Source organism: Anser cygnoides, chromosome 2 (assembly GCF_040182565.1).
Source record: "Anser cygnoides isolate HZ-2024a breed goose chromosome 2, Taihu_goose_T2T_genome, whole genome shotgun sequence".
Lineage (NCBI taxonomy): Eukaryota > Metazoa > Chordata > Aves > Anseriformes > Anatidae > Anser > Anser cygnoides.
Genome location: NC_089874.1, coordinates 134,837,636 through 134,859,145, shown reverse-complemented (window position 1 = coordinate 134,859,145; position 21,510 = coordinate 134,837,636). Strand labels below are relative to the sequence as shown.

Genomic DNA, 21,510 nt, shown 5'->3' with positions numbered 1-21,510 from the left:
TCAACATATTTATAGACAGCTTTGTGACAGTGGTTGAAAACATAGCTGCTAAAATATTTTCTTTTAGGTCTTACAGAGTGACGGATAACTCAACATATGAGTCATAGTTTTAATAAGGAAGGGTTTTATTCCCATTTCAGTGATGGAAAAGAAAAATGAGGCAGAGAAGGCATTGTTCAAAAGCATCAGAAAAACTGTGAGAGTCAATAGATGTAGACAGTTGCAAACCTAGCTCTGCCCATGGTGAAAACTGTTATTTAGGACACATGAATTGGGTTTCTTTTCAAGTTTGACTAAAATCTCCAGCAAAAAAGCTTTAAGGACACTTTCTACAGAACTTATCACAAAAAACAATCATCAAATCTAAATATCCGATTCCTTTGCCACATGTGTATTTATTGGTGAAACAACTAAGAGGTAATTATTGGAACCATGCATGACAGAGACATTTTATTCAATATTTCACTAAAACAAAAATAAAGGAAACAATAAGGAATATTTATACCATATTTCTATCAGCCATAGGTTTTATTAATTCTTTACTTTCATTATTATCCAGCAGATTGAAAGTTTTGTTTTATTTTTTTCCTTTTAATAAACAAAGGTACTTGGCATACCATTTATTTCTGAATCAATTTGAAGAACTAGATTCTTTCAGTGTTTACATGTTGATATTACAGTTTCAGTAATGATCAGAGAATACTGACTGTAGCACTGAAGAGAACACCTTTTAAGACAGTTAAAGATTCCCCCAGTACAGGAAAATTAACAGCAGCTGGAGCCTCTAACCATATCTTACCAATCTACCAAATAGAACATGCCAAGATCCTGAAATGTTTTGACCAGAATGTCCTATATTTTGCTAATGCATCCCTAAAATCCTTTTTGGGAGCCATTCGCACAAATTAAAGGAGATAATAATCTGAGGAATTAGGAGTGCAAATCAGGCCTCCACATACTTTTCTTTTGACTCTCGAAACCCTTCACTAAGTGTAGTTTCTTTGGGCCCAAAAAGCACATTCTAATAGAGATGAATAAAGCTTGGTGTAAAAATGCTCGGTCATAACATTTTCCTGTTCACACATTCACAAAGTTTCTGCATAGCACTTTCAATAAATAAATAAATAAATATTTTTTGCCCTTTGTTTGTTTTCGAGGATGTTGCAATATTTTCGTAAAGATTCATATTTATCAATTTTGGCAGAGCTGCCAGCAGCAAGGGGATTCCCCAACAAAGTGTAAAGAATCTGCCTTGCTACTGTTTCTTACTGCACAGCTCTTTTATAAAATTACAGTTTCATTGCAATACATCAACAAGAAGATATGTGGTTCCAGCTAGCAAAGTAATTTGGATAACGAGCAAAGAGAATTGGAAAGACTAAGTGATATGCTCACACCACAAGGTCAACAGCAAAATCCCACCTACTGTCCCATTTTATACTTTATGCATGAAATGACAGCTGAGGCTCAGGTGCCATGAATATATTTTCAGGTTTTATCCCTTGTCTGTATTCATTCTCCTCCTGTCCCCTTTCTTTCATACTGAAAAGCTGAGTTTCAGAGAGATTAAGCTAAGTAGCATATATTAACTATGGCTCATTACACATACCAATAATAAAAAAAAAAGTTTCTAAAACAAAGAAGAGAAAAAAAAGAATTGTTATAATAGCACTGGAATAAGTTCTGATTCTATAGAGACTTTTACAATTTATAAATATTTTTCTCTTTATCAGAAGGGACCCCCCCCCCTTTTTTTTCCTGAAAAGATCTTATCACAAAGTTAAAATTGCATCCAACATTGTGTGATTCTTTAGCTACTTTCAGCCATACCAGCTTCAAAGCTTACTTACCAAACTAAACTGCAATTATTAGTCCAAAGCAGAACAATCAGAAAAATGATGTTTTGACAGCTGAATATCTGATGATTGTACAGCTTTAAACCTTGTGTTATTTAACCCTTCTCAAGATTTAATGTAATAACATGTTCCATTATATCTCCGATAATCAATCTAAGAATTGGGTTATTGAATGGTAGCACTTTTATAGAGCATTCTTTACATTTTAAGACCTCAGTGGGTCTAACTACATGACAAAATTTCTAGGATCCATTAATATGCTCAATTTGTCAATACAATTTTTCCAAAGCAGAGCATATCTTAGTCTATATAAAATGTCTGATTGATTATAATCAATACGTTATTCAAACCACAAGATATTTTTCTGCAGTAGTGCATAACATAAAATGGATTAAAAAATAAAATAAAATGCAAGGTTGAGCCCACAACCCTTCATCAGAGACAACTGACTTTCTAACTATGCTTTCAGTATGAATAATGCATTCTTCTAAATCCTCTCAAAATGCAAAGGAGAAGCTCTAGAGCTAAACAGCTTTCGTTGAAAAGATGGTGTCTGAGTTCATGGTTTCTGTGCATGTTTCATGCACATCACCAACCTCTTCCTCCACCCTCCACATACAGCATACACATATATTACCTCAACACTTTTAAAGATCCATCAGTCATTCTGCAGAAAGACTAAAATGATCTTCCCATTACGGAATTAATTAGCCTATTTTCCACAACTTTTCACTAGAAGGAAGCAAATCCCATTACATTTCCTATAAACAAGTTATGAGCATAAAACGAGGTAATCAATTCACCGTTGATTTAACGGAGACATCCTACCAATTTATACCAGCTGGGGGTATGGGTCACCATGTTTAAAAATATCCAAGTTACAGTAACTTTTAAATTTAAAAACAAAACAAAACCTTTAAAAACGTTAGCTTTGGTAGCCTTCCTGCTTTCTACTATATAGTTATGGGATTATTTCTATTTGATTTTGCAGGATTAGTGAAAAGATTTCAGAAATGCTAGTTGCTCTGTAGAGGGACATGTACAATTGACAGAAGGAATCTAAGTCCTAGTGAAATTTAACCTTAAATGCTGCATAGAGGAAAGTAGGAGAGGGGAATCATAGTGATATTTCAGGCACTAGTTGTTTCTGTTGTGTATGCACATCCTTCCTTTAGATACTCTGTTTCTTTCACTGCCTAGCACCTTGCCTGTTTCGATATTTTTTCTGGTTTTTGACTGTTTCTTGCTGTGTACAAAAAAACTTCTCATTTTCAATTTTCTAAATAATGTGATTTTGACAAAAAACAAACAACAAAAAATCCATTAAGAATACTAGCTAAAACCAGAAACAACCACAAATATTGAAATCAAAAGGTTCATTTTTGTACCACATTTTTGAAAACAATTATTTTCAGTTATAAACTTTTTCTATGCAATGCCCAGAAATCACCACAATCCAAAATACTCTAATTTATAATTAGTTTTTATAGTAAGATGGGGAAAATACTTTGTGTTGGAATTTAGCAAAGTGTTTTACATTAATAAAAAGTCAGTTGATGGTAAGACTTTTTTTTTGAAAAAAAAAAAACAAGAAAAAAAACAACCAACCAACCAACAAAAACCACCAGCACCACCACCAGCAGCTACAACAACAACAAAACAGAATTCTGATTTAATCTATTTTGCAACAAGATTTGATTTTAAACTGCATCCCAAATGTTATTAAATTTTAGCTATATGTGGCATACAATTTTGGATGTCAAAAAGTGGCAATTCTAGATGTCACTTTATAGCAGTTAGTTTAATCTAGAATTTCAAAAATCTTACTAACTAGTTAGGTCTGACTTTAGTAATTGGATGAAAATCTGACTACAGAAAACATCAATACCAATTTACATTAAGTCAAACTTTATCTTATCGGGTGCTACAACAATTTTCAACATAGTATTGTAAAATAAGATATGAAGGGAATTTTCCTGAAAATGCAATACTTGTCTTATGCACATTAATTTTTGTCCACTAAATATCTATATATCAATCCAAGACAAACTGGTGAGTTGTAGCATTCATTCATATGTGATTTTGTGATCATGTAAGACATAAATTTACAATATGAAACCTTGAAATATGTTTGGAGGTTGTCAGGAGTGAAGTGCATACCTCAGGAATGAGTTTCTGCACCACCAAGAGGAATCCTAAACCAAAAGCCACATCAGTCCCTGGCCGATGAGCTTGCATGCTTTAGATTAGCATGGATACATGGAGCACAGAAATGAATATATGTGTTTAAACCAGACTACACAATATCTTTCCATGTATTCATATAAGCTAATATTTGGTTTCACTGAAAGAAAATTATTTTAGACTTGCTTCTGGAAACAACTATCTTATTTTTCAGTGATTCAGTTGTGGCCAAATACATGGTGCTGGGAAAAAAAAAGTTTCTGTTGTAAATAAACAGGAATGTATATCTTATTTTATACCATATAAGAAATCATATAAGATCCTATCTTATATGAAGTAACTCCTTAGCATCTTCTCATAGATTCTCTGTTGGGACTTCCATGTCCTACTTCCATGAAAGCCAGTTCATTTGAAAATCAAAATTAGCAGCATGTCTTTTTAAAATTCTGCCTACAAACTGTCTGTAGAATTTTTCTGAAGATTTCACTGTGATAGACCTTTTTTTTTTTTTTTTTTTTTTTTAGGTTGAGCTGTGTAAAAAGTGTTCAGAAAGATAGTAATATAAGAAAAATCTCTAAGTGGAAAAACTACCTGGGGACTTATAGAAAGGATACAAGGACAATGATACCATATCTCAAGTATAACAGCAGGCTTATATAAAATATATGGCATGAAATAAAAATTGCTAAGAATAAGAAAGAATACTTTTAAATGGATAGGAATATTTTTAGTGATTACATTTTCAATTTATAGTTGGTGAGAGACTGGGACTCACTGAGTTCATATAGCTAATACATGTAAATACAGATGATTTCACATTGCAAAGTATCTAATATTTATACCATATGCATTTTTTTTGGGGGGGGGGGAGGGGGATGGGGGGGGAATGCTATTACTAAATACCACAACAGAGTCCAGAATCCTGAGTATTCATGGTGCTGCATTTATTGAAAGCTGCATGTAAAGCACTTTTTTTTTCTTTAAGGTTGGAGCTCAAAGAAAAGCACTTTTTTTTTTTTTTTCCAATACACTGGTAGTCCTACTTCATGACTGGATTCCTATGAACTGTGGCAACACAAGTCAACAACAGTTTTCTTATGTTATCATTACTTAAATGATAAACATTCATAAAGCTGAAAGACTTTATAATTCTCAGATTAAATTTGGCTAATATGGTAAATCCTTAAAGAAATGATACTGTTATGTTAAACAGGTAAATACATATAGCAAGTTGAAGTTCACAGAAACCAAAGGACTTCCTCCCAAAGTTCCTACTGTGATACTGATATGACTAAACCATGGTTTACAATCTTACTGTCTCACTTCACCATACAGCGCTGCAAATAGAAAATGTGGGAAACTTTCCTATTTGTAGCAGAACATGCAAAAGGCAGACCTAGTCTGTCAGCTTAGATTACAAAAAATATAATATACATTCTTGTGACAAAAGAATATATTAAAAAAAATAATAACCAAGAAACAAGAAATACTCTCTTGTCTGTGTGTTTGCTTGTTTTTAAGGTATTGCAAAATGATAATTTCCTTGTATTTTCAATGGTAACCAAAATTCCATTCACTGTATTTACAGAAAGATGCATTATTTTATTATTTTCTGTAAAATGAAATTATAATCTTTTCAGCAAAAGCCCATGATGGGCAATAAGAAACTACAAGGCAATAAACCAAAACAATTTTCATAAATGTCTGTTTATACTATCATTGTTATATATTTCATAATGAAATCTCATATTATGTCCATACATGTAATCTCCCTTGATAAAGTAAATATAGATCATACACTAAAAAAAAACACTATGTTGAAAAAAGTTAAATAGGTTGGTAAAGTCAAGAAATAAAAAAAAAAAAAAAGTGCTAGAATTTAGGAAATGACAATCTCCTGTCTTCTGAAATTACTTCAGTAGTTTGATCAGAACCGCAATACCAACTTTATGATGTATTCTTTGCAAATCATTTTGCAAATATATTGTAAATTAAGATTTATATTTTAATTTTAAAAAGAATAAGTGTTTCTGCTTCAAGCATACTTTCTACAATATATTTTATGGTTTTGTTTGCTTTTTACAGAATATAAAGTAGCTGTTCATTGATATGGTCATTAATAGATATTGTATTTACTTTTTTTGGTATGACAGTGTGATCCATTCTGATACATATCCAATTGTACAAGGTATCAGTTTATTAATATTAATAGACTATAAAATAAGCTACACATAAACAATAGGCCTGTATAGTTTATTCTTGCATCATTATTCTGGTAATCTACTCTTTTATTTTATTTTTTATTAGAAATTAGCTTCCTTTTTCCTCTTTCTTTCTTTCTTCCTTTCTTTCTATCTTTCTATCTTTCTCTTTTTCTCTCTTTCTTTCTTATTCTTTACTACCAGCAGGAACAGAATAATGAACTAGCTGGACCTTGAGTTTGACACAATCCATAAGCTTTCTAATTTTTTTTTTTCAATTCTCATATACCAGAACAAATATATACCATCTCTTTACTAGGAAAAAACAACTTTGCATTTTATATATTTAATCAGATTTTTATTATTCCATCTCTAAGACTACTGATTCACCAGGTATCCGATTGTCTGTTCTATTGAGTTAATACCCTGTTCCATGTGAAACACAGCCTATTGCGTTGAAAGTGGAAGACTGATCCTGTTCACAATGAAATCAATAACAAAGTGGTTATAGACTTAATTACAAAACAGGGAGTATATTTGGATACAGTTTCATATATGCATCTTCAGCACATTCTTTGTACTATTCAAAATACGTGGGATTGGGAGAGATAGACCATTACGAGAAAATAGAATGCACAAATTTTCATCTTTGATATAAAAAGTCAACCAAGAAATGATGTCCTCAGGTAAAAGTGTCTCAGCCTACTCTGAATGGATTTACATAAGTGCTGTTGGAAACCTCCAAGTGAAAGCAGTACTTAACTCTCTGTTTTTACCTGGGCTGTCTTACTACACTGAAAGCTAATCAATTTATGTTTAGTGTACCTGGAATGCCTCATCTTTAATATATTTACTTAAAATATATTTTATATATGAAGTATCTCATTGATAATGATGGCTTTCTCCATTCAGCCTTGCTTCCACTACAGTGCTGTTTTCTAAGCCAAATAGAGATTACCATCCTATTTAGTAATCTATGCACACAGCAAGACTTCAACAAAGATGCTGAGATCAGGCTTTTAACTCTGCATTTAGTACAGAGAGACAAAATTCTCTTGATTTTCAGAAGTATTTATAATTGTTGCTCTCTGTGAGCAGTAGTTAAAAAAGTGAGTATCATAATTTGGAAATCTTGTTTTCCATTTCACAGAAGAAGTCTAATATCAGAAAACTAATGTAATTTAGGTTAAAACTTGCATGTTACATGTAGCATTCAATACCATAAGATGTATTTTATATCACATTCCATAGGTCACAAAGTATTTAATTTGAAATTGGTAGATCATAAATATATGTTTAGAGAACTACTCTTTTAGAAAAGGATCAAAGATTTCAAAGTTTTCATTAGGAAGTTCCTAGCTTCGAAGGTGCCAACTCTATTACTCCACTTCCATTAAGATACTTTACTGATGCACTGCAAGGCTGTAAAACATAATAGCAAACAGCTGGTCATAAAAGAAATTGATGATTATGGATTATACTCTAGTTACATTTTAAAGTGAGATGGCAATCGCTATGTGAAATTATTTTGTTGCACTGTGAAGGAGAAAAGTTGCATAGCAAACCACAAAGCTAAAATCTACGAAATTTTGTGGTAGAGATTAAAGTATGGTGGGAACAAGAAAAGGTGAAGAATTTGAGTCAGTCCAAAGAAGTCATCATTGCTCCACCCACTGATTTGAAATCTCTCTGCTTCAGATCCTTTTCGAAGGCTCCTTCCTCATCTTGTGTAGGCAGTCTTAATGATCTCACCAGCACCAATGGCTTCAAAATAACTACTTACAAGAGTAAGAAAGTCAGATTTCTCCCCTTTATAAATTGTTCCAGACTCTGTATCATGGGATGCACTACATTGCATTTCAATAACAGGTGAGTGCAAGCTTCATTGCATGTCTTTATGCCAAATAAAGTCACTTACAGTTAATGTAGGCTTCCCTTAACTGACTTAAAATGACTCAGGGTTGGTACAGTTGGTCTAAATCTCAAAGAAGAAACCAGATTGCCTGCTCCAGTGTTACCTGCCTTACAAACAATAAGCTCCACCTCAGATTGTAAGTTCCCCAGAGTCTTCTGTGAACCCTCTCCATTACAAATCCCTCACATGTGGAAAGCAGTTCCCTGGGTGAAGCAGGGGGATGGATGTACTTCCTGCAAAGCATGTCCCAGCACACTCACACGAGCTCAGTCCATCCTGTGGGATGGCCACAGTTCCCAGTACAGTTCCCAGAGGCAGCCAGGTACCTTACTGTGTTGTCCCAAAGAGCTCTTCTGAGGTGCCTGCTTTTTGAACATACTGCCCAGAGAACTGAAGTACCAAATTTAGGGGCTCTGAATAAATTGCTGAAATCAGAAACCTACTTTTCAAGTTTATGACTCACATAAACTTGGGCACATTGGGCACAAATAATCAAAATCTAAACAAACTGCAGCAACAACACCTCAGGCAGACTTTAATACCAACTGAAATTTAAAGTTTCTAGTCAGGTAATGAGACAACAGTCAGTGTTTATAGTGCATCTTGAGAAAATGTAAAAAGAAAATCCTAAATGTTAATAAAATTTAACATATCCTTAAACTTAAAGTCCCCCAAAGAAGTCATTATTTTCTTGCAGTTTTATGTATTGTTTTTATTTAATAGCATGTCTGTGTTTGACCTGTTGTATCTAGATATGCATAACACTTAACAATTTTGCCTACAGTACTTTTAAGTGTCATTTTAAGATTAAAAAATAAAAAAAATAATAAAAAAAAATATTTCAGCCTTTTGGACCTGATCATTCTGCTCTGGACCTGTTTGACCAGCATCAGTAAGGTTAGATACCAGTTCTTTTTTTCACTTAACTATCATAAGTGATTATAGTATATAAGAAGTATTTGGGAATATTTAGTATTTGACAAAATCTTTAAATTTGTTACCAGGTTTTGTTTTGTGTTGGCTCAGTTGCTACCTTTTGGCTTTTCTTTATTAGTACGATCGGTACAGGGGAGACATAGGAGGAGTTTAAACTCTACATTTAAGAAATTCCTTCTTAGAAAGACCAGTTACTGGATCCACCCATTCTATTAACATTCCTAACTCAACCTTGTCAGGTGGAAGGGCTTCCTGGTGAGAATAGCTGTGGGAAGGCAGACACACATAAGGACTAAAAAAGATTTGGTCAAAGAGTGCTTTCAAACTAAGCACTCCTCCACCTTCACCATATGGGTACCTTCCAGCCAGGAGGAATGAGACCAAGCAATGTGCTGAACCAGCACTGAGCAACAGGGTCCCTACTTCCTGTCTGTCAGTCTCAGTGCACAGCAGAAAAAAAAATTGGGTTGCCTTTTTTTTTTTTTTTTAACTCTGGTTGGGGTATTTAGCCTACGAAACTGTACACTGTAAATTTCAAACTAACTAAAAGAATTAAGAATAGTTTTCAATTTATACTCCCACTAAGGTAATGGGGAGTAAGATGGAATCCTGAAAGTAAAGCTCTGAAAGAAGGGGAAAAAAATGATAAGTAAATAAAGGCTGATGGAAAGCCTGATATTTGGACCTTGGTGAATAACTGAAAAATAGTCATGTGCACACTGATTTGAAGGGGGTTAACCTTGGGTATAAAAAGAATGAGAAACATAACCTTTTTTTCTGTCATTATGATGCATGAAACCATTCTCTACTTTCATGTAAGTCTGCTTAACTAGAAGAAAAACCCATCCTGCTTCAAGAACCACTTGCATGAATAGTGTTACATTATAATTTGTGAGAAGGGTGCTATATTTGTAAAGATTTTATTCTGATTTTGTTTTTTAATAAAAAAAAAAAAAGGAAGGATGGAAGTAGTGAAATATCTGTAGTGCTGATGAAAGCTAAGGCAGTGGAGGGGACAGGCGCTGAGCCCAAATGGAAGGTGAGGAGGAGCAGGGATTGCAAACAGTCCCTTTCTCTGGAACTTTAACTGAACTGCTGGGAATTTTTTCCTCTAATTCTATTGCTGCCCCTCCTGCTTCTCTTTTCAGTCCTTTCCCCTCTTCCACCCCTTTCCTACTGCTTCCTTTTCTTTCATCCTTCTGAGCTGTGCCAGCGCCAGGGGAGAGGTCCAGAGCAGGATGGAAGGTCCAGCAAGCCTGAAATAAAAAAACATTACAAATAAAAGATAAAAAGGATCCAGAAATTCAAATGAACTTACCCAACATTTTAAAATATGCTTTCCATAGTTTGTAACTGCAGATCACTGTGACATAGGTTTCTCTTGCAGAGAATATTTTGATGTTAAAAGATTCCAAAGTAAAGAGTAATCAGGTTATTTTGATTATGATTAATATTTAAAACATATTAATATTTGTGACCAAGTGTCAAGATTATCTGAACCCATATTAAAACTGCTGAGATGAAATGTCACAATACATAGGATAACAGTTTTTGCATCAAATAATTAATAATAATAACCCTGTAATTCCTGAAATAATTTATCTCCTTAAATTGAACTGTAATTATTTTTCTTGTATTTGCTCCTTTCATAAGTGTGTCCCTGAGCAAATATCCCTCATTCAACATCCTTGGACTACCTACTCACACAGAGCAGCTGTCACAGTTAGGCCCAGTGACATCAAATGGCAGAGTTTGGCTTATATACCCTACTCCTACAAAGAAATTCAGTTGTGCTCTTTTTTGTCCTGACAATCTACGGTAATGAGACCTTTATAATGCTGTGACAACACTGCACTCCCAACTCTGATCCAAAACGCATGACTGAAATAAAGAAATGTTACTGTGCATAAATGAAACTGGGAAAAGAGTTGAAAGCTTCATGAAGTCAGCTAAGGAGTTCATATTTGTAAATCTGTTATTTTTATTGTTGTTTGTTTGTTGTGGATACTGCTCAGACAATGTATACAACAGTACATAAACCTAAGGTAGAAATCCCAATACGTAGCAAGGAACAGAGATGCAGATCAAAATGTGGTGAAGTATATAACATGACATGGTAGCTTTTGCTAACAGTGCAGGAAAAAAGGACAATATAATAATATATCATAATATAATATGTAAAATATATCATAATATAATATATATAACATAACATAACGGGAAGTGTCAAAAAATGGGCGAGTTCTTCTGCATCCTGTTAATGGCAAAGTTCTGGGATGGATGTAAATCAACTTACTGAGATAAATTTTGTCTAAAACTTTTTGTCTAAAAATCCTTGATTTCTACAAATGTAGGTACTCAATCTTATAAAATTCCAAACATTCCTAGAATTAATATTATCTGAGAGAGGGAAAGATAAATTCTGTCTGGATATTCAAAAAATACAGATTTTTTTCTGGAATCTTTCATAACAAGCATGCATATGAGGATATTAATGGCGTGACATTAATGTCTAAATATTTAACCAAAGTCGCATGGATCACCTCCATTCATCAAGTATTATTTTTGCTATTTTATGTTTTAAAAGCTTTTTTCAGAGCCAGATCTTCTGCTGTTTGTTGATCTATTGATAATATTTTGACACGGTGACTACATAGCTACATATATTTACATATGTAAAGAAACTGTAAGTAGTTGATTTAATTGATATCCACATAATCCTTATCTTTCAATTATTTTCAAAGGTTTCTCACGTTCATGATTGTAAACAACAACTGAAATCTCTGGATTTTAGAGTAGTACTCTGTGAGGGACTCATTGAAGGGTTGGGTTGTAGAATTAGTTTGTAAATAGAAAAATGTGTGAAGCAATGGAAAAAAAAAAAAAAAGTATGAAATTTTGGCCCCAACAGAAATCTTTGAAAATTTTGTTTTAGTCTAGAACTGATTCAAACTGTTCAAAACAAACAAACAAACAAACAAAAAAAAACATTTGCATTAAAAATTACTGCATCTGCAGTAAAAATTACTGCAGATGTTGACAGAAATTACTGCAGATGTTGACAGAAATTCAAATAAATACTTACAGCCATGAAGTTTCTGGCCAGATTAGTGATGAAATAATAATAATAATTAAAAAAAAAAAAAAAACACAACAGTTTTCAGTCAAATATTTCATTAAAAAATGACATTTCAACCAGGTAAAAGGGGAGAGATGGGGTTAATATCCCCCAACTTTATTCATCAAAAAGTTAGGAATCCAGGCTCTATCACTCATCAGTGAAAAGAGAGTTTTAGGAAGGTTGTTCATCTCAGCTATACACAGATGACTCTCTTGGGATATAATCTGTAATTCTCTAGAGGCTTCTATATATCGCCATTGACTACAAAGCCTTGAGCGACTGTTAGACATCAATAACTAACTTTTAGATGGATAAAATGATGACTAGCTTAGCTGTGAAAACCTATTTTTTTAAACAGCAAGTTTAAGTAAGATGAATCTAGCCTTTTGTGTGAATCCACTTTATCATAACCTACAGAAAGAAATATGTTTTGACAGGAAATTTTGACCAGCATATGTAGGACCAGGTTTCTGTTTATATGTTACCCACCAGAGAAGGGCATACCATGATGAACAGTAACACAATATGCTTCTCTCATAAAATAATAAACAATAAAAATAGCATCAACATGCTGATGAATTATCGCCCTAAAGCAAAAGTGACATAACATCAAAATTTAAATCTACTTTCTCTTTTCATTGTGCATAATGTACATTAATTGTCTATGACTCACAAATGCACAGCTAGAAGAAAAACTTTTCAGAGCCATTCTTGCAGTTGTCCCATTTACTGAACTCCCATTTAACCAGAAGTTGTATATACAAGGAGAAAACATAACTATATGCTTCTTCTTCTGCAGTTTGGAAAAAAAAAATGTTGATAGGAATTTATATAGAGAATATTAGAAAACTGACTATTGTGCAGCATCACAAGTGTTAGGTTTTACCCCATGAAATCAGTGGCAAATACAAGATGAGAAGTGGGATAGTAAAACTGATATTTTTGTTAATTAGAACACAGTATAACGAATCCCTTTTGCACATACTGAAACAGGACGTTTATTTTTTATTAAACCTTTAGGGTAACCTTCCAGTATTTCAGAGATGCAGTATAAGTTTGCATATAACATTTTTAATGTTGTATAATACCTGTCTTAACATTTACTGGGTGAAGGATCTTTCCATAAAATACATCAGCTAGGTAGAGTTATTTTCTGTTATAAAAAGTAATTCTGTATTACAGATCAAGCTCTGAAACATTCTACAGTTGCTAAATATACTGTGTTTTGCTGTCAGTGAGTTACAATAACGCCCTCTACCAACAAGAGCTGTTAGCTAGCATTCAGTAAAACTTGAGAGCAGGCCCTGCCTGCAAAGATACACAAAAATATCTTTGTTCTGTTCATACATTTTATTTTTGCATTTTTTCATTCATATTATTCTAATAAAGAGGATGCTTAGGGCAGAGCATACATTTTAGTATTTTTAAACAACATACTGCACTTTCTGTTTGCACAGAAGTAAACAGAAAGAAGGACCGGTATTGTCCACACCATGCAAATATAATTCTTTGAGACAAAAACTTCAAGTTAATTCTAAGTCAGTCTAAAACTAACTCATCCAAAGTATGCAGTAGTAGTGTAATACCTCTTCCAGATCCTAAAATTATAGTTAATGAACAAGATGCATCTTATATCTATTTGACATAGATGTCGTTCAGTCTCAATGAAAAACACAGTGAAAATGGAGACACCTTTTTTTCTGGAAGTACTGTGCTAGTGTAATGTTTGTCTACAGAGCAAATTTAGCCTTGCTTCAAACAGGTAAAGAATTCCATTAATACATTAATTGTGTCAGACAGCCCTTTTTTGTTGACCCTGCATGCCTGTTTAGAGGGAGGATCTTGATAAAAGCAACCAATGTGACTGAGCAGGATGAAATAAAGGCAGTCGGTATGGAGCATGTTTGGCAGACTTATACCCAACTTTCACCAAGTTATTTAGCAATTATTAAGGTACAATAACTATTATTGGATCCTTTATGGTTTCTTGTCCTGTAAATAATAACAGCCTGTATTTGGTTAGCCTGGACCTATGGCTGTCCAAGGGCTGTGAGCAGCTCTCAGAGGACCACAGCATTGCCCACAAAAAATTTCAGCTGTTTTCAGAGCTCCACATTGACTTGGATGCTTAGAGACTGCACAGCAGTCAGGCACTACTCAGTGACATGAGAAGTTCACCTGGGAAAGGACACCTGTGTACAACGAGTGTAATCAGAGCTTCAGATACTTTGGGAGAAACAATCATGAATGTTGAAAGACAGAATAAAAATCCTGGGGAATGCCACTCATGTACCACCATAGTCATACCCACTGATAGTTATCACTCATATGAAATCTACCTCTGTTGCTTCAAAACCCTTCCAGACAAGACAGAAAAGAAATTATTATGGGTATTACAGTAACCATGAAGGAATTACACCACAGCAAAAATCTATGTTCCTGAAACTGAAATGCAGCTGAAACCACAACCGTTCGGTTGTTTCTTGAGCCCTGTTGGGCCAGGAGGGCATGCTGAGGAGCCAGAGCTGGGGAGTCACATGGAGGAGACCACAGAGGAAATTTAACATTGTAGCTTTTGCCAAATGGCAGTAGATAATACGTCTGTATAAATTTACTGAATAGAGAAGGTTGAACTATTTTTTCCTAAACAAAAGTGTTTGTTAAGCCCTAAAAATATAAGTAATTAATGCAAGGTTTTGTCTAATTCTTTGTCACACTAAAAACATCTGTAAAAATGACTACCTGTATGACTATCTATCTACCTACTTATCTATCTTTCTATTTCAGAATATCACAGTGACAAAAGTGAGTTCATTGTATTCATGCTAAGTAACCTGAGATTTACATAATAATTTGAAGGTCTACTTGATATTTTTTGATTTAATTATTAGCAGATGATTCATAGAGATGGAAAATCACACTTTGTTGTGCAAAGATATTTCACAGAAAACAGCTCTGAAACTGCAAGAAACGTCTTTTATAAGGATTCAGTACATTTTAGAGATTATTGTCACTTCAAAATAGAACAGAATAAAGATGAGAAAAAAATGGTTTAAATTATTTTAAAGTGTATATATGTGAAACAATAATTTTCAAGTCACATTAACGTGGCAATTGTTTAAAGATCATAAAATAATATTAATAACTTAACAAAGGTGAAGATTTTACACTGTAATCTTCACAACCATTTAAAAATAGCATTTTATTTTCTTCTGTCAGTCAGGATCTGAGTTTAAAGAAGCTACATACTGGTTTTATATCCAGTACTCTGGATGACAGTGTCACAGATCGCATAATTTTTCATCAGGAAAGAGTAATCTTTAGCCTTCTGTTTGGAAATTCCGTAAGTACTTAAAACAAGGATTCAGCTCCAGATTTTGACAGTGCAGTGAATCTTCTGAGAAGACCAAGTGAATTTAAAAAACATTTATTTGAAGGAAGACCTATCAGTTCTATCAGCTTCACTTTTAAACACTCTTAAGCTTTTTTTTTTTTTTTTTTTTTAATCTCTTTATCTTTGAAAACCTTCAGTGCAGACAATGGAAAAAAAAAAATATTGGCAGAGAATGAAACTGCTTTTAGAATAATGCTTTTGGAGACTAGAGAGCTAAGATATCAGCAAGCTAGGAAGAGACTAATTAGGAAAAGCTATTTTAAATAGCATTGTGGCAAACTTTCACATGTATTCTTAGTAGAAGGCAGTCCCTGATACATTGGCTCAAGCCCATTCCGGTTCTCCTCAATGATAGGAATGAAAAACACTAAAATAATAACTGAAAGATTCTTGTGAGTCTAAAAATCTGTGTTGCAGTAGAAATCCCTGAGAGTTCTTTGCTGTTCTGCTTTAGCCAGAGAAATTCAGCTTGGCTAGGCAGAGCGAAGGGTAGGTCAGCACAGCATAAAGCCCATCTCACCAGAAGATGGCATGTCCACAGCACAGCTCCAGGTGGAGACATCCGGGCTAACTTGGGAGTTGGAAGCTGGACAGACATGTTTGAAGCTGAAAGCAGAACAGATCAGTCTGGGCAGAAGAGGGCTTAAACACAGATGCCCTGTTTCTGATGCAACATGACTTTGCTCAGAGCCGGCGTGGATGTCTCTGGCCAGTACTAACAGGATCCTCTACCCAGTTATCCCAACCAACTCGAGTGAAAAAGGGGCTGCAATTGCTCTCTGAAAATACACTGGGAATACAAGCAGAGGGAAGCAGAGATGTGGAGAAGGAATCTCACGTTTTAGGGACAGCACTAGCACAAAAAAAAACAGAGTACAAACTGTCTGAGAATAAATTTCAGGCAGCAATGAGGTTTCCAACAGCCAGAAGAGTGAGGTTCTGTCCAGCCCTTGAAGAGCTGCGGTGGGAATGGTGCCCCAGCTAAGTCTGGACTGGAGCTTGCTGAATCTGAACAAAGTAAGACCAGCCTAGGACAACAGCAGAACACAGCTGATGTGACACCACAGGCCTCTCTAGTCCTACCTACTATGTGGAAAAAATGTGAGAAGATACCCTACCATTGCCAACTGTGGCCACTGCAGTAGCTAAAAATGTGCATTTATGAGCCAGCTCTCTGGCCACCATAGTCATTAACTTCTATTCACCTGACATATTTTTATTTGCTAGTAAGTACTGTGAATAATAGCTAGTTATGGAGGAAGAAAAGAAAAAAAAAAATGTTTTTCAAAGCTTTCAGTTTACAAACCTTTTAAAATGTATCTTAAATTCCTAAATGGACCTGAATACCAAAACAGATGTAAAGAAAAACAGAAGATGCCATTTAAGTCTGGACACACATCACTTTCAGGAGTTAGGGCAGTACAAGTGCTTCTCACACTAAATGTAAGATGCAATTATATTATCACTTGTAGAAACAACATTGCAATTCATTAGATTTAGTTTCTATTTTTCCTTCCAAAAAGAACAATTGTCTTTTACACAAAATATGGCTTTCCAAACGTGCTTTCAGCAGTGTTAGTCATAGCATAACTATGGAAACACCAAGCTGGAATCGATTCCACCGACCCAAATCCTACTGTGCCCACATACTGCAGGAGGTAGGGGTATCCTTTTTCAAAATTAGCACCTTTGTCCCTATTTTTAGTCCCAAGGATTTGATACATATGAAATCATACAACTCTGTTACAGATTTTTTCAAATTAAATGTATTTATGTATAATAGATTACTGTGCTACTGAGACAACAGGTGCTTTGTAGATGAAATCTGGGTGCTGAAAATAGTGATTTCTAAAACTTTTAACTCAGACTTCAAGACAAGACTAGGTGAGCAGGATTGGATCTTCGGTTAGCAACTACTTGTACAAAATTACTCACACAACACACACAATATTGAACGAAAGGACAAAAGGAACATTATTCTGGAAACTGTTAAGCTAGTTACTTTATTTCAGTGCTTCAGCAATGTCAAAAATATTTTTCTTACTGACAGATCCACATAATTTAAAGAAAAACTTTAATTTAAAAATAAGGGGGGAGGGAAACAAAAATAGAAGTGGAGGATAAAGTTTCAATCACTATTGTATTTTAATGGCTTTCTTTCAAATCAAATCATGAAAAAATAAGCAGGCTGAGTCTTTTTAAAGTGTAGAGTATTGACCCAAAAGATTGTAACTATTTCAGAGAAGTCATCACAATCTATCATAGAAATATCTAGATAGTGGTTTTTAGATGCATGGGTGATTGACCCCGATATACTGTCAGAAGTATTCCATCATGTCAGAGCAGAAACCATGTATAAATATGTGCTAAACATTTATATTACATTTAAGCTGGAAAAAGCCACCTTAAATACACAATATATTTTTCTGCATAGAAACATAGCTATCTAAATATTTAGTTTTCAACATGACTAATAGCACAAGAGAATGCAGAAGACACACTTTCTACTTTAACACACACTTTCTACTTTAAAGGCGGCTGTTAAGTTACAGCAATGTACATATAAGTGTTAGAAGCCTGAAACTTCCAAACAAATTTATAGCTCTATGAATTACAAATGGACCACACATTTTTGCCTATATCATGGTAGAAAAATAAATATATTCCCTGTAACTTACTTTGGTTTCCACATCTGAATACACAGCTTAGGTTTATGATCAGTTACAAATCCTTCGAGGTTGTTTATACAAAATACATTAAGCAAACCCATCACAATAAAGTAAACTACAGAGAACACTGCAGACTAAGCGTTCAGCACTTCTTTAGCATAATATTGCACGATAACTCCTTCCAGAAAAAAAAAAGAAAAAAAAAGAGAGAGAGAGGGAGGAAGGGAGAGAGAGGGGAAAAAAAAACAACAAGGCTGTCATCTGGAAAAATCTTTCCAAATCGTATTTTAGAGAGCCAATATCCTGTCTCTACATCAGGGGCAGTCTCTGTTAAGCATTTAAGTGCTATCAATGAAAAGTAACAGTTTCTTCTCCAATCCTGAACTCTCAGTGACCGTCACGGAAAGTAACAGTTTCCCATTCCCTGCCAGCCAGTGGCATTAATAATCATCAAAACAAAACGAAACACCTTCAAGCAAATATCTGTTTCTGATTAATCTCCATCCCAATGAATTAAATTCACAAGAGGCAACCTGCTGCCTTGTTTACGCCTTTTTAATATGAAGAGCAGAAGTTGGATATAAGGGTTTTGCTGCCCTCAGGGCTACAAAATATGTCTCATGTGGCAAGAAGCCAGCTCTCCGAGGGAGCCTCCTTTGCTGTTTCTCTCACAGCTATTTTCTAATGGATAATTTTTAAGCAGACACACACAAATACACGAGTCACCGCAAAACAGGGCCAGGGTTTTGTTCTTGTCTGAAGTCCTGTAAGTATTTGTTCTCATAACAAGGATCTCAAGGTTTCATCCAGTTTTGATTTGGGGATATTTTTTTTGGCTGGGAGGTTGGGGAAGGGGCGGGGGGGGGGGGAAGGATCTGGATTTTTTTTTTCCCCAGCTGCCTTCCCCTCTTTACAGCACAGCACATAAAACACCTCTTTTCAGCTTAACCGACCTAGGCTCAATTAGTGCAACATTTTGCACACATCTTAGCAATCACGAGGCAGAGATACTTAGTTCAGACCTCCCGTACATTGCACAGAAACCTTAAGGTAAGCGTGGAAGTAGATTTCTTTAAAATAAAAAATAAAATAATAATAATAATAAAAAAAATCTCACAATGTAATTTACACCGTGTAGAAACGCCTACAAGGAGATGAAGTACCTGCACTGGGGAGATGTTCAGTTGTTCACTTCATCTTCCGTTGACAAGGAAACCAAACCGCACTTCATTCTCCAGGAAAACCTTCCACTGCCATCATTTGAAAATGTATTTATTTGTATATATGTATATATCTATCATCATCATCATCATGATAACAATAACCATCATAAAATACTGCCGGCAAAAGAATAAAAAAGTCAAGGTGCAAAATGTGCAAAAGTAACAATCATTTCTTTGGTTTTATATTTTGGTTTGTTATCTTTAAGGAGGAAAAAAGTATTTAAAAATGGTAACTGCAACACGCTGCAAGAAAAGTTTCACGTTATAAACAGGTATCAAAAACTGAAAAAGAAGAAGAAAAAAACCCTGCTGATTGCATTGAGCGTCAAAAAACAATAACAAAAATGATAAAATTAACATCTTGCTCTGTGGCTCTCACCAGTATTGCAAGACTACAAACTCTTTGTAAACACTGCTGTAAAATGTATTTGCAATTCCCATCTCTACACGAAAAAATAAAAAATAAAAAAAATAAAAAACACCCAAAAATAAAACAACACCAGAGAAAATCCTCTGCAGAAAAAAGAGTTAGAAACATGCCTTTTCTCTTATCTTTAAAAAAAAAATAAGCATCATATTTCACATTGCTTTTCTGTGCCACAACAAAACCAGTTGCATATATAGATATATAGCTACTAAATGTATATCAGTTGTTGCTGGACTGGCAAGTCTGTATTATTAATATAATCATTTTTCATTCCCAGTGACTCCCGGCCCCAGCAGCACCTTTTGCTCATAGTTTAGTAACCATTGCATGCTAAGAAAAAAAAAAAAAAACAACAAAAAAAACTTGTCATCAGCAAAAGATCAAATCCATTTAAACAATAATCAAAGAGGAAGAAAAAAAAAAGCAAAAAAAAAAACCGAAAAAACAAAAAACCAAAAGGAAGAAAAAAAAAAAAAAAACAGGACAAAAAAAGGAGGACAAGAATGTCAGCAGAAAGGTACTCACCGAGCGGGAGTAAAAGGGAGGAATAAAAATGAGAGTTACTATAAAATACAGTATGGCGGTGGAAGAAGGAATGAGGCGCTTTTTTTTTTTTCTCTCCTCTCTAGTCTCTGCCTCCGGCAACCGCCACGTGATCCGCAGCCGGGCGGACTCGCAGCCGGGAGGGCGCAGCGGCGGCGGCGCCGGGCGCGGAGCGAGCCCGCCCCGAGCCCCCGCGGCCGCCGGGCCCCCGCCGCCCCGCACCCGCCCCGCGCCCGCCTCGCGCCCCGCACTCGCGGCAGGTGCCGCTCGCACCCGCGCCCCCCTCCCCCCCCCCCCCCAAGCGCGCACACGCGGAGGCGGCGGCGCAAGTTGCTCGGCGGCGCTGCGCGAAGTTGCAGCCTCCGGCCGCCTGTTGCCCTCCGGCCGGTGCGGGACCGGAGCTGGGGGGGTGTGCGGGTAGGGGGGTGCTGTGCCCCGGCGGACAGCGGTGTGTGAGGGATGGGGTTGCCCCTCCTGCCGCTCCCGTTGGTGTTGCGGGGGGGTTGCACGGGGGCACCGTGTGTGTGTGTGTGTGTGTGTGTGTGTGTGTGTGTGTGTGTAAGGGAGAGCGTGCACGGGGGTCCTGCTGCCGCCCGGCTCGCCCCCTGGGGGGGTTAGCGGTGCACCTTCTGCAGCTCCAGACTCAACATGGGGTACCCGGCACCCCTTCCTGCCGCTCCGGCTAGGGGGTGTGCAGAGGGGTACCCCTGCACCTCGTGGTGGGGTCGGGGCGCGGGGGGGTTCCCCAGCTCCCGCTCGGTCTCGGGGCGTTCCCGTGCCTTGCGCTGGGGCCGCAGTCACAGTGCCGCGCAGTCATGTTAGCGGCGGCTCTCCCAGCTCCCGCCGGAGCGATTCGCATGTGCGACTGGGGGAAGAAGGGCAGGTAGCAGCAGCAGTCCCATCTGCCACCTGCTTTTGTTTCGCGGCCTCTGCCCTGTGTCATGGCCTCTCCTCCCGACCTGCTAGCAGGGCTGCGGCTTTCCACGAGAAAGTTAACTGGACGAGGTGGGAAGGAAACAAGTGTTTTTGTTTTTGTTTTTG

General features: G+C 36.0%; 1 protein-coding gene across 12 annotated transcripts in view; it reads right to left on the bottom strand.

Moving 5' to 3' along the window:
* RALYL (RALY RNA binding protein like) overlaps nucleotides 1-20,607 on the bottom strand; it is a 425,404-nt gene extending 404,797 nt beyond the window's left edge. For 8 of the 12 annotated variants that reach the window (XM_066993127.1, XM_066993126.1, XM_066993134.1 and 5 more), the window contains exons 1-2: nucleotides 20,452-20,607; nucleotides 19,440-19,526 (exon numbers count right to left, since the gene is read on the bottom strand). The gene's annotated coding sequence lies outside the window, so the exon portion shown is untranslated. Of the gene's footprint in view, nucleotides 1-19,439; nucleotides 19,949-20,451 lie in introns of those variants that run through there. The other 4 variants (XM_066993132.1, XM_066993131.1, XM_066993130.1 and 1 more) reach the window with 4 other exon arrangements.
* Nucleotides 20,608-21,510: the final 903 nt, after the last annotated feature.